Below are 10661 nucleotides of genomic sequence, written 5' to 3'. Positions count from 1 at the left end.
CAGACACATGATGTGGAGGCTCCTGGAGGCCTTGATGTGTGAGATGATTCTCTTGGACAGATCTTCATCACTGAACCTCCTCCTGAAGTACTCCTCCTTCTGGGAGTCAGTGAAGCCTCGTACTTCTGTGATCCTGTCAACACACGAGGGAGGAATCTGATGGGCTGCTGCAGGTCTGGAGGTGATCCAGATGAGAGCTGAGGGAAGCAGGTTCCCCTGGATGAGGCTCACCAGGAGCACGTCAACGGACGATACTTGTGTGACATCAGAGATGACCTGATGCTTGTTGAAACCCAGTGAAAATCTGCTTTCATCCAGGCCATCAAAGATGAACAGAAGTTTCCAGACAGTCAGATCTTCTGCTCTGATCTTCTGTAATGTTGGATGGAAAACATGAAGCAGTGAGAGAAGACTGTGCTGCTCATCTCTGATCAAGTTCAGCTCCCTGCATGAGAGCAGAAGCACCAGACTGATGTCTTGGTTCTCCAAACCTTCTGCCCAGTCCAGACTGAACTTCTGCACTGAGAAGGTTTTTCCAACGCCGGCGACACCGTTGGTCAGAACCACTCTGATGTGTCTCTGCTGCTCAGATAAGACTTTGAAGATGTCCTGGCACTTGATTGGAGTGTCCTGGATGTTCTTCTTGGAGGTTCTCTCAAGCTGTCTCACCTCATGTTGTGTGTCCACCTCCTCACTTTGTCCCTCAGTGATGTAGAGCTCAGTGTAGATCTTGTTCAGCAGGGTTCCACTTCCTGCTTCATGAGTTCCTTCAGTCACATGTTCACATCTTCTCTTCAGACTGATCTTATGACCTTCTATCACCTCCTGCAGTTCACCACCCTCTAAAACAAACAATCTTTGAAATTATTTTACAATTGTCATCTACAGCAGTAACACAGATGTCCTCAACTGGAAAATATTCTGTCATGTTTGAATGATAGAAGCAACAGTCGGGTAATGACCCATCTTACTGTCAGTTTAAATGTTATGTCTTCTTATGTACACCTATTCTTTTATTTCATTGGGTTTCAATCTAATTTAGTCTATAACAACCATTTCCATGTCTTCCAAGAGTTTGCTTGGACTAAACAGCTGGTAAAAGCTGGATGATATTTAGAAAAACACATCAAACCTTTTCCAAACACATCATACTCAGCAGACCCATTGTCCTGTAAAGGTCACCTGCCTCCAGCTCTTTAACACTTTCCAGAACTAAATGACTAAATGTTGCTAAATACTGTCTAAGCATTTAGGAAGGTCTTCAGAGGGTTTGGTTCCAGTGGAACCAAACAAGTGCTCTCTGGATCTTCTCTTGCACATTGTAAATACACAAGTTGTTCCTTTATTCCGACCCAAAAGTATCTTATTAATACAAATGTAGGAGCTTACGTGAGACGCTGTTGTTCAGGTCGGCGGTCTGCAGTTCAGTTCTCCGTTTCTTTTCACCCTCGGGACAGGAGGAATCTCCAATGGAAGCAGACCGTTTCTGATAGCTGTCAAAAATGGGAATAGTGGTTATACATGTCTACTGGGCGTTAGCAACGCCTAAGAAAGGCTGCGTTCACTTCTACTTTCAGTTTGCTCTGACAGTTGAAGATTGAATGAACACTGAGCAAAAAATATAAAGTTACTTACGTTCTAACAAGCTCGTTTAGTTGGAGAAAAGTGTATTTGATCTAAGTGTTTAGTGGCTTTTCTTCATTGTGAATTTATGTTAAAAATAAAAGTGCCAAACCAGGAATATAAACTCATAGAATAGAACAAAAGTTCTCCATTTGTGCTCCAAATACAGTAGTCTGGTCTCTGAAACTGATCATTAAATAGCACAGAGGTCACGCGTATTCAAAAGCTTATTTCAACCATTTAGAAATGACTGATATTGTTGTCTATGGGTTTATTAGAACCAGGAGCCTTATAAATAGACTTTTTAATGAATTTTCATGACATGTGGTGGAACAGTGTGGCAGAACAAGCTGCACAGACCTGCCATGTCTTACCCATCCGTATCTAAATGGAGAGCTGTAGCACTCTGCAATGATGGATATTGTTGGGAAACTTTAAAATATATGCCTAGGAATTTTTGTGAGATGATGTTAACCCATGTAGGAGAAATGACCAGTTAGAAACACAAGCAATTTTTAGTTTTAAAAGATTTACCACACTAAAATTAAAATGGGAGTTAATGGGAGCGAACACCTGACATGTTGGTGCACTGTTTCAGTAAGTTCATTTTTCACGATAGTGGAGGCTAATACCTACAAAATGATGTTTTGTATGATTACGAAATGTTCTAAGGCAGAGTTATGTGTTTCAGAAAACCTTACTTTAAAGGTGAGCCTTGAGGTCCAATACCGAAGTTTGGAGGGTCGCCTTTGGACCAGTCGCTCTTCAGGGACACACAGTTGGACACTGTGGACTCTGCTCTCTCTTCCTCTTCCATCACACATTCGCTCATTTTTAAATGTGAGTCTAAACGGTTAAGCAGGAACAGTCTGCTGACACAGAAAAGAAGATTAAAGAACATGATTCTCAGCATGAAGACAAGCAGAGGTCTGTCCAATGACGTATTGTCGGCTCATTCACATCCAAATCTATTATATGATGTCACCCTGTACATCATACAGGCCACATATATATTGGAAAAAAGTTTTGGGACATCTTAAAAGTTTACACCATGTTAAATATAAAATAGTTGTGGAAAAAATGTTTCTCCTGGGTGTTTCAAAAGGTGCGGTGGCATTAGACGGACGCACACAAATACAAATTAAATCATTTTTTATCTGGTTATAATTTACAAGAAAACCTAAATTCTTTCAAGATGTCAGTTCTCAACATTAAATTCAACAAATAAGATGAGAATGCATTCAAAACTAAACAGAAATACGTAATCACATCATCAAAGTGGGTCAAATGCAGCATCATCTTCTGTCATCTCAGACAGGATTCCAAGAAGAGGATCTTCATTTTCAACAACGCACCTTGACATCTCATCATGGCTCGTCTGTCAGATTACAAGCAGCTTTTTTTGATCAGGCGCATCATGTTTCTCACCAACACATGATGGTGCTGGAAAAAACATTTGTAGCCTGACCTAGAGGTCAAAACTCTGCATGGCGTGCACAGCTACTAGTTGCAGCTGCTGGTTGTGGCGGAGGAGATCCCAAACATATCTAGCAAGCTTGTTTTGGAGCAGAGCTTGTCCACCACCTCTGACCCCACTCATCACAGAAGTCCCACCATATCCATGGCCAGGTGTGTTGGCAGCATTGGAGCCAGCCTCAGGAAAAAGGTGTGTCAATATCTCAGAAGTGATGCATCAAGTTGCCACAACCCAACAGAAGTCAAGCAACCCAACATGCTGAATAGAATAGATGACACACAGCAAAGGGCAAAAAAACACCCAATTCTGCTCAGACTAATCTTATCTGACCACATGTACAGGACCAAAAATATCAAAACACCATGGGTTTAGGTTTCGTTTTCTTGACTGCTTCATTCAAAACAGAACACATTTCATAAATCCATGATAACAAATTCATATTCCACAAAGACCCAGTTGTTAAAACAATAAAATGGAATGCCTTGATCTCTCCCTCTTTCCATACTCTCCTTTTTTAAATAAAGGATTGATTGTCCCCCTGGTGGAGGGACAAAGAGAGGAGGCTAAAACTGTCGCGTTTGTGTCCCTCTTTCCGTGGATTTTTCCACTAACTGCAAATAATATTGTCGACTTATTGTGAGTATTAAAATGTGCTTCCTCAACCTCTAAAATGTTGGCTCAGGGTTAGCGGAAAACGCAGTTAGAGGAAACACGCTACAAAGTTTGATCATCCGTCACAACATTCCCGTCGACCAGCCGCAATGTGCGTCCGAAACACGCGCACGCTCATTGCGCACACGCAGCTTATTAAGCCGCATCTCGCAGCGGAACATTGATTCGAGACGACAGCAGTGAAAGAACCAAATGCTACCTGAATATTAGAGGTTTTCCATCAGGGCTCGGTCACTCAAGATGGAGCCCGAAGTTGAGAACTTTCACTTTCGCTTCTTCTTCCTCTACACGTCACGTGTTTGTGTTTTGATCGCGTCATATCCAGCACAAGCGCCTCTCTTCAGAACAATTTGGTCCACGTTTGAACTGAAATACTGGGAAACAACTGGAGTTCTTCTGACAGATGTTCGTTTTTGGGTGCGGAATCAAACTGGGTCAACTTTTTGATCTATAGGATCCCCTCTGGTTCAAAGTGTCCCTATAGGATATTGACAGTACTGACCTTTTGGGGGCTGCACACACCTCTTAATGATGACGGCACCAACGGAGCTGATCCAGTTGTCATCAGCTGGCCAGTCTGACTCCAGCTCATTAGGGGAAATTTGCTGATCTGGAGGAGAAGCTTTCAAAACTTGACGGGCTGGGGGGGGAATGACTGTAATTTTGGAATCAGCGTGCCAATTTGATTTTTAATCAGAATAATTTAGAATAATTTCAACAGGATATTTTCAAATTGTTCCCCAGTGGAGCTGCCAACTGAATATGGTGACCTGCTCCTACACACAGAAATCCGATGGCTCAGCAGGGGACGGATTTTGCTTCCTTTTTTGTCCCTTTTGAGTGAAATAAAAGAGTTCATGCAGTCCAGAGGGGAAGACGCCGCGCTGCTGGAGGACACTGGCTGGACACTGGACCTTGCATTTTTAACGGACATTACTGGGAAACGGAACAGTTTGAACTGGGAGCTGCAAGGCAAAGGTGAGACTGTTGCTGATAGGATCAGTGCTGTAAATGCATCTAAAGCCAAGATGAACATTTTCTCTATGCATTTACAGACAAAAGGTGCTGCACTTCCCCTCTGTGTAGATGGTGCTGAGAGACAACGCTTCTACATGTGAGGCTTTGGACTAAAGCGCAGAAAAGTGCTCTCAGCTCATAAAAAGACTTGGGCAAGAGTTTGAGAACAGGTTTTGTGACCTGGATCAGCTTGAGCCATGTGTGTCATTCATTTCTACCCCTTTCATGAACGTGGACATATCATGCATTGCTCAGCAGTTCAGTGCAACCTTCAGCCTGGATGCTGCACAGATGCAAATTGAAATTGTAACATTGTGAAATGAGCTGCAGCTCAAAGCCTCTCAGGCTGCACCAAACTTTTGGTGCCTTGTTGACACAGAAAAGTACAGTGGTGTATGTACAGCAGCTGTGAAGGTTGCAAGCCTTTTTGGTTCAACCTCTCTTTGTGAATCAGCCTTTTCTGACATGAACTTCATCAAGAACCAACACAGAAGACGCCTCCCTGATGCACATCTGCCAGACTCACTCAGAGCTGCACTGTCAAGTTCCCCACCAGAGGACAACACACTGGTAACCGCAGCAACGCCAGGCTTCCCCCCAACGGACAAAGAAACGGACACCAGATTTGGTGTCTCCTTCAGAATTTGTTACATGTGTTTGTAAAATGGAACAATTGTTTATGTTAAAATGTTCATGTGAAAATCTGCAGACTGAAGTGTGAAGTTCAAAACGTAATCAGATTTATTTTAAAATCTGAAAGTTTATTTTTGTATTTTACATGATTTATTATTTGTACAAACGTGGTGCAAAGTAATTCATGATTTGTTAAAAAATGTCAGTGGCTGGTAAAAATGGGACATTGTGATTTCCTAGGACTGTTGGAGAAGTGATCATTTTAAAATGGTTTGAACATTTATTTCAATTTGAAAAACACTTGCACTAAGACAAAATATAGAAATAAAGTGTTGCATATTGATATTCATCTGTTCCCGATCTTGTTAAATCATTGTTGATATTGATTGTGAGAAATCATTAACATGATCAGTGTCTTTGCAGAGATGAATATCATTAACTATTAATAATGACATTTAGTTAAAGGTAAATTGAGCAAATTTGCTATTTCAGAAGTGTGTATCAGACTGGTGGCCCTTCACATGATTCAGTACCCAGGAAGTAGCTCTCCGTCTCAGAAAGGTTGGTGACCCCTGTGCTACAGAGTCAAGTTTAGAGGAGAAATATGCTATTGGCTTCATTTTAGCTCCACTGTTGAGCTCAGACTGAGGTCATCAAATGTCCTGTGCCATCAACCATCTGAACCAAAAGTTTGCTGTAATCTGGCAAAGCTAAAGCTGTGCTCCACACCAAGGCTTGCTTCATGTCACAGAAGGCCGTTTCTGCATTTTCAGTCCAATTTAGTGGAGAAGTCATTTTTAAGTTATCATACATCAGTCTTTGCAACGGTGCTGTAATTTCAGCATAATTTGGCACCCAGTTGCAACAATAATTAGTCCTAAAAAGGACATCATTTGCTTTGTAGTCTGGTTTCGGAGCTTGCAGAATAGCTGTTTTATGGCCCTCTATGATAGTGGGATGGACACCGTCTCTCCTAATCAGACCAGGTTTTCCCCAAAAAGTGCTCCAACTGTCTACAAAGGCCAACTGGTTTTTGGGGCACCACCGTGACAGCCAGCGACGGAGCGACGACATGCGGCTAAACATCTCATCGCTGGCCAGATTGGGGAGGGGACCAGAGAATGCTACGGAGTCCCACATCGTTTTTGCGTAGTTGCACACTGACTCCAAGTTACCGTATTTTCCGGACTATAAGCCGCTACTTTTTTCCTAAACTTTAAACACTGCGGCTTATTCTATGGTGCGGCTTATTTATGGATTTTTCTTCCACCACTAGGGGCGCTCTAATCGGAACTAGAATCAAAACTAAGAAAAATCAATGCAAAGAAGAAAACGCTACTTTTTCTTTAGCAGATAGAACACGGACGACAAATTACCAACTGTTAATTGTTTTCAAATCCTCGCCCCTTCATCATGGAACCCACACGAAGAAGTTCGTATGATGCAGGTTTTAAGTTGAAGGCCATTGATCTAGCTAGCCAGGAAGGAAACCGCGCTGCTGCACGCAAGCTTAGCGTTAATGAATGTATGGTGAGACGTTGGAGGCGGCAGCGGGAGGAGCTAATGCAATGCCGAAAGTCGAAAAAAGCTTTCAGGGGGCATAAAAGCAGGTGGGCTGAACTTGAAAATGTCCTGGAGGACTGGGTGAACACACAGCGAGCAGGTGGCCGAGGTGTATCCACTCTACAGATCTGACTTAAAGCCAAAACAATCGCCCGCGAAATGAATATTGAAGATTTCAAAGCGGGGCCGTCATGGTGTTTCAGATTTATGAAACGTAAAAACCTGTCCATCAGGACACGGAACACTCTCTGTCAGGAACTCCCCCCTGACTACCAGGAAAAAATTAAAAACTTCCACAAATTCGTTGAAACAAAGATCCAAGAACACTCCATCGGACCAGACGACATAATAAATATGGACGAAGCACCTTTGACGTTTGCTCTGCCTCTGACCAGGACTGTTAACAAGACAGGCGCATCATCCGTGTTGTTGAAAACAACAGGCCACGAGAGAACGCACTTCACCTGCGTTCGGGCATGCACGGCATCCAACAACTTCCACCACTGGGGATTTTTAGTGGCATAGTGGTCAAAGTTAACACCAAAGGGTGGATGATGGAAGGCCTGATGAAGGAATGGTTAACGGAGTGCTACAGCAAGCGCGCAGGAGGATTCTTTCACCGGAAAAAAGCACTGCTTGTTTTGGATAGCATGAGGGCCCACATCACAGATTCTGTGGAAGCAGCGATCACCAAAACAAACTCTATTCCAGCTGTGATTCCTGGAGGTACAACAAAGTATTTGCAGCCACTTGACATCTGTGTGAATCGGGCATTTAAAGCTGCACTCCGGGTTGAGTGGGAGACTTGGATGACAAGTGGTGAGAAATCATTCCCAAAAACCGGCCGCATGCGAAAAGCATCCTTTTCTGATGTCTGTCAGTGGATCCTAACAGCGTAGAGTGCTGTGAAAGAATCCACGATCACCAACGGGTTCCGAAAGGCTGGACTGCTACGCGAAGAGAGCGGCGCACCTTCAGAGCCAACTTCACCGGAGGATGATACGGGGAGCGAGACTGATGGAGACAGATGTGACGAAGCGCTTCTGGGGTCGTTCAACTCCGACACTGAAGAAGACGACTTCATGGGTTTCAGCCAAGATGATGAAAGTGACTTGTGATTTCAAACACAGGAGAAATGAAGATAAATACTGGTTATTTTCTCTTGGTTCTGTTCCGTTTTAATCAACAAAGTTGCTGCCGTGTTAAAAGGCACTGTTAGGAAAGAATCTGTTCAGCTACTTACATGTACATTTACAGTTCAAAATTGTTCTGTACATGCAGTAAATATCTAATTTTTCAACATAAATATCTGCGGCTCATAACCCGGTGCGGCTTGTATATCTTTTTTTTATTTATTTATTTTTAAAGAATTGAGCGGATGCGGCTTATATACAGGTGCGGCTTATAGTCCGGAAAATACGGACTATATAATTAATATTATGCACAAGCTTTTCAGAACGCAGTGAGGACTGAAGCTACATTTTAGATGAGTTATGTTTACGTTGGCCTTTTTCTCCCACATTTCACTAAAGCTGCAGCAGAAAAGGCCAAAAGACCTGGAAAACAGAGCCGGCCAGCGTCTGCACACAAGTCCGTCAGACGCACCGCTCCATCGTCAACGGCAAGATCGCCGTCTGATCCACACATCGAGGTGACTCTTTGCTCCATGTCCTGGGGACGCCACACTAAAGTGTGCCAATACGAAAACTTACACTAAAACGCTGGTTATATTCAAGGTTCCGGTAGCGGCTCCCGAGAGGACGACCGCCGTGATGGATGCAGCACCTCAGCCCTGGTGGCCCACAGCAACATCAGAAGCACAACGGAAGGTAATCCATTAAAAACAAGCTCAAGTTTGAGTATTCAGTGACTATATATCGGCTGCCGGATATAATCGTGTGTTTTCTTATTAGGTGACATACGAGGGATGGCACAAAATGTGGGAGTCTGCTCCCAATGGGCTCCCACAGGCTGATGTTGCATGGCTGAAAGAGGATGAAACCAATGAACTCTTCCAGAAGGCTGCATCCTTTCAGGACAAACATGGAAAGATGAAGTGGAGGAAGGTCCTGAAGGATGACAGGATGTGGTTTCAGGCATACTGTCCAAACAGCAAAAAGTCATCATCTCCAGGACCTGAAGGCCAGACTTTTGACACTTTTGCAGACTTTCAAAGGGCTGTGGACATTCTTTTGGGACCTCATTTCCAGGTGTAAGCAAAGAAAATTGGAGTGGTTTATTGACTGCACTTGACAATAAAGGCTTCTTTGAATACAATGCACATGTCTCATTTGTATTCTTTCACGCACGGTGACATGCAGGACCTTGAGGCCGTTAAAAAACTAATAAAATAAGGCTGTCGACAGGTCATGGCCACAGCTTTTTCATTTTTATTTTGTAGCACTCATTGGGAAATTAAGTGTTCTTGCTCTTCAGTGTCACCTGGGTGGGGCCACCTCTCTTTAATCAGTCAGTGCTTTATTCATTTCCAAACATAGGACGCCTCCATTTCCAAGACACCTGGCAAAGTCCTCTGGGCCACCACAATGTAGGAACCGGCAAGGGACCAATGACAGCATCATCACTGTTTTTGCTTGCACGACAAATGTTATTCCTCAACTACAGCAAGCAACAACAGGCCTATCTTCCCTTTATTTATCTTCCCTCCGCCATCTTTTCAATTTCTCAAGGCAGAAATCACAGGACACATGTGGAGCATCTCCTAATGTGGCACCAGGCTGGCTGCATTGCGGCCTTACAGAAGTAAAGGCATGCACAGAATAGATACACAGGCTTCAGATACTACAGTGGGCAATATTCCTTAAAGCTCGAGAGGTGGAGCCTGCATTTGCCACCAAGGTCATTGCATGCTGCACCATTCTGCACAATGTGTGCTTGTGGAATGGTAACAGCATGGAACCCTCAGAAGAGGCACTTGGGTCAGATGACATTGGTCAAATGTAGCCAGACCTACAATGTGGAGAGCAAATTCGGAGCAGACTGACTGCTGCCCTGTCAGCACCAACCCACCTCCCACCAGCTCTCTATGAACATGATTGCATTTAGGACTGGTCTTTATAATCCAGAATTTTGGAGTTTGACGTCTGTTCAACCTGGCTGCCATCATAAAGTTTTTTTTCTGGCAGGTTCCATTTAATTTGAATATTTTTTTGGGTTCCATTTTTGTAAATAGGTATTTCAAAATCATAATAGGATAAATGCAACTTGTTTATATATATGCAAGTGTGTGTTTTTGTAAATAGTTTTGGTTTCAAAATCAAAAATTGTACCAATTAAATTTAAACTTTGAATAAAGCATTTGTTATCAACCATATGATGGCAAGAAAGCAAATTAATACATTCTTTTTTACATTTTGTCTACCAGTTTCTCTAAGAGATTTAAAAGTCTCTCCTCCCTGGCTTCCTCTCGTGTCACCCTTTCCTCGGCCCTCTCCAGCAGCTCCAGGACCCTATCCTGGCGCTGGCGTGGTGCTGGCCCTGGTTCCGCCTCCTCTGTCCCTGACTCTCCATCAGGTCTATCTGGGACTGAATATGGGGAGCCTGACTCAGAAAATGAATGGCTCTTCCCCCAGGCTGAGGCAATGAGGCATGGGGGCCGAATGGAGGGCCTGCCACCTATTGCCTGATCCATGAGAGGGAACTATTTCCACTTGTC

At 43.5% G+C, this 10661-nt stretch overlaps 1 long non-coding RNA gene across 1 annotated transcript; it reads left to right on the top strand.

Moving 5' to 3' along the window:
* Positions 1-8242: 8242 nt before the first annotated feature.
* On the top strand, positions 8243-9004 carry LOC115248758 (uncharacterized). The gene is made up of 3 exons (XR_003887500.1): positions 8243-8636; positions 8722-8814; positions 8899-9004. It is a non-coding gene; the product is annotated as an uncharacterized lncRNA (long non-coding RNA).
* The last annotated feature ends 1657 nt before the right edge of the window (positions 9005-10661 follow it).

Source organism: Takifugu rubripes, unplaced genomic scaffold (assembly GCF_901000725.2).
Source record: "Takifugu rubripes unplaced genomic scaffold, fTakRub1.2, whole genome shotgun sequence".
NCBI classification, from domain to species: Eukaryota; Metazoa; Chordata; class Actinopteri; order Tetraodontiformes; family Tetraodontidae; genus Takifugu; species Takifugu rubripes.
This window is presented reverse-complemented; position numbering and strand designations above follow the sequence as displayed.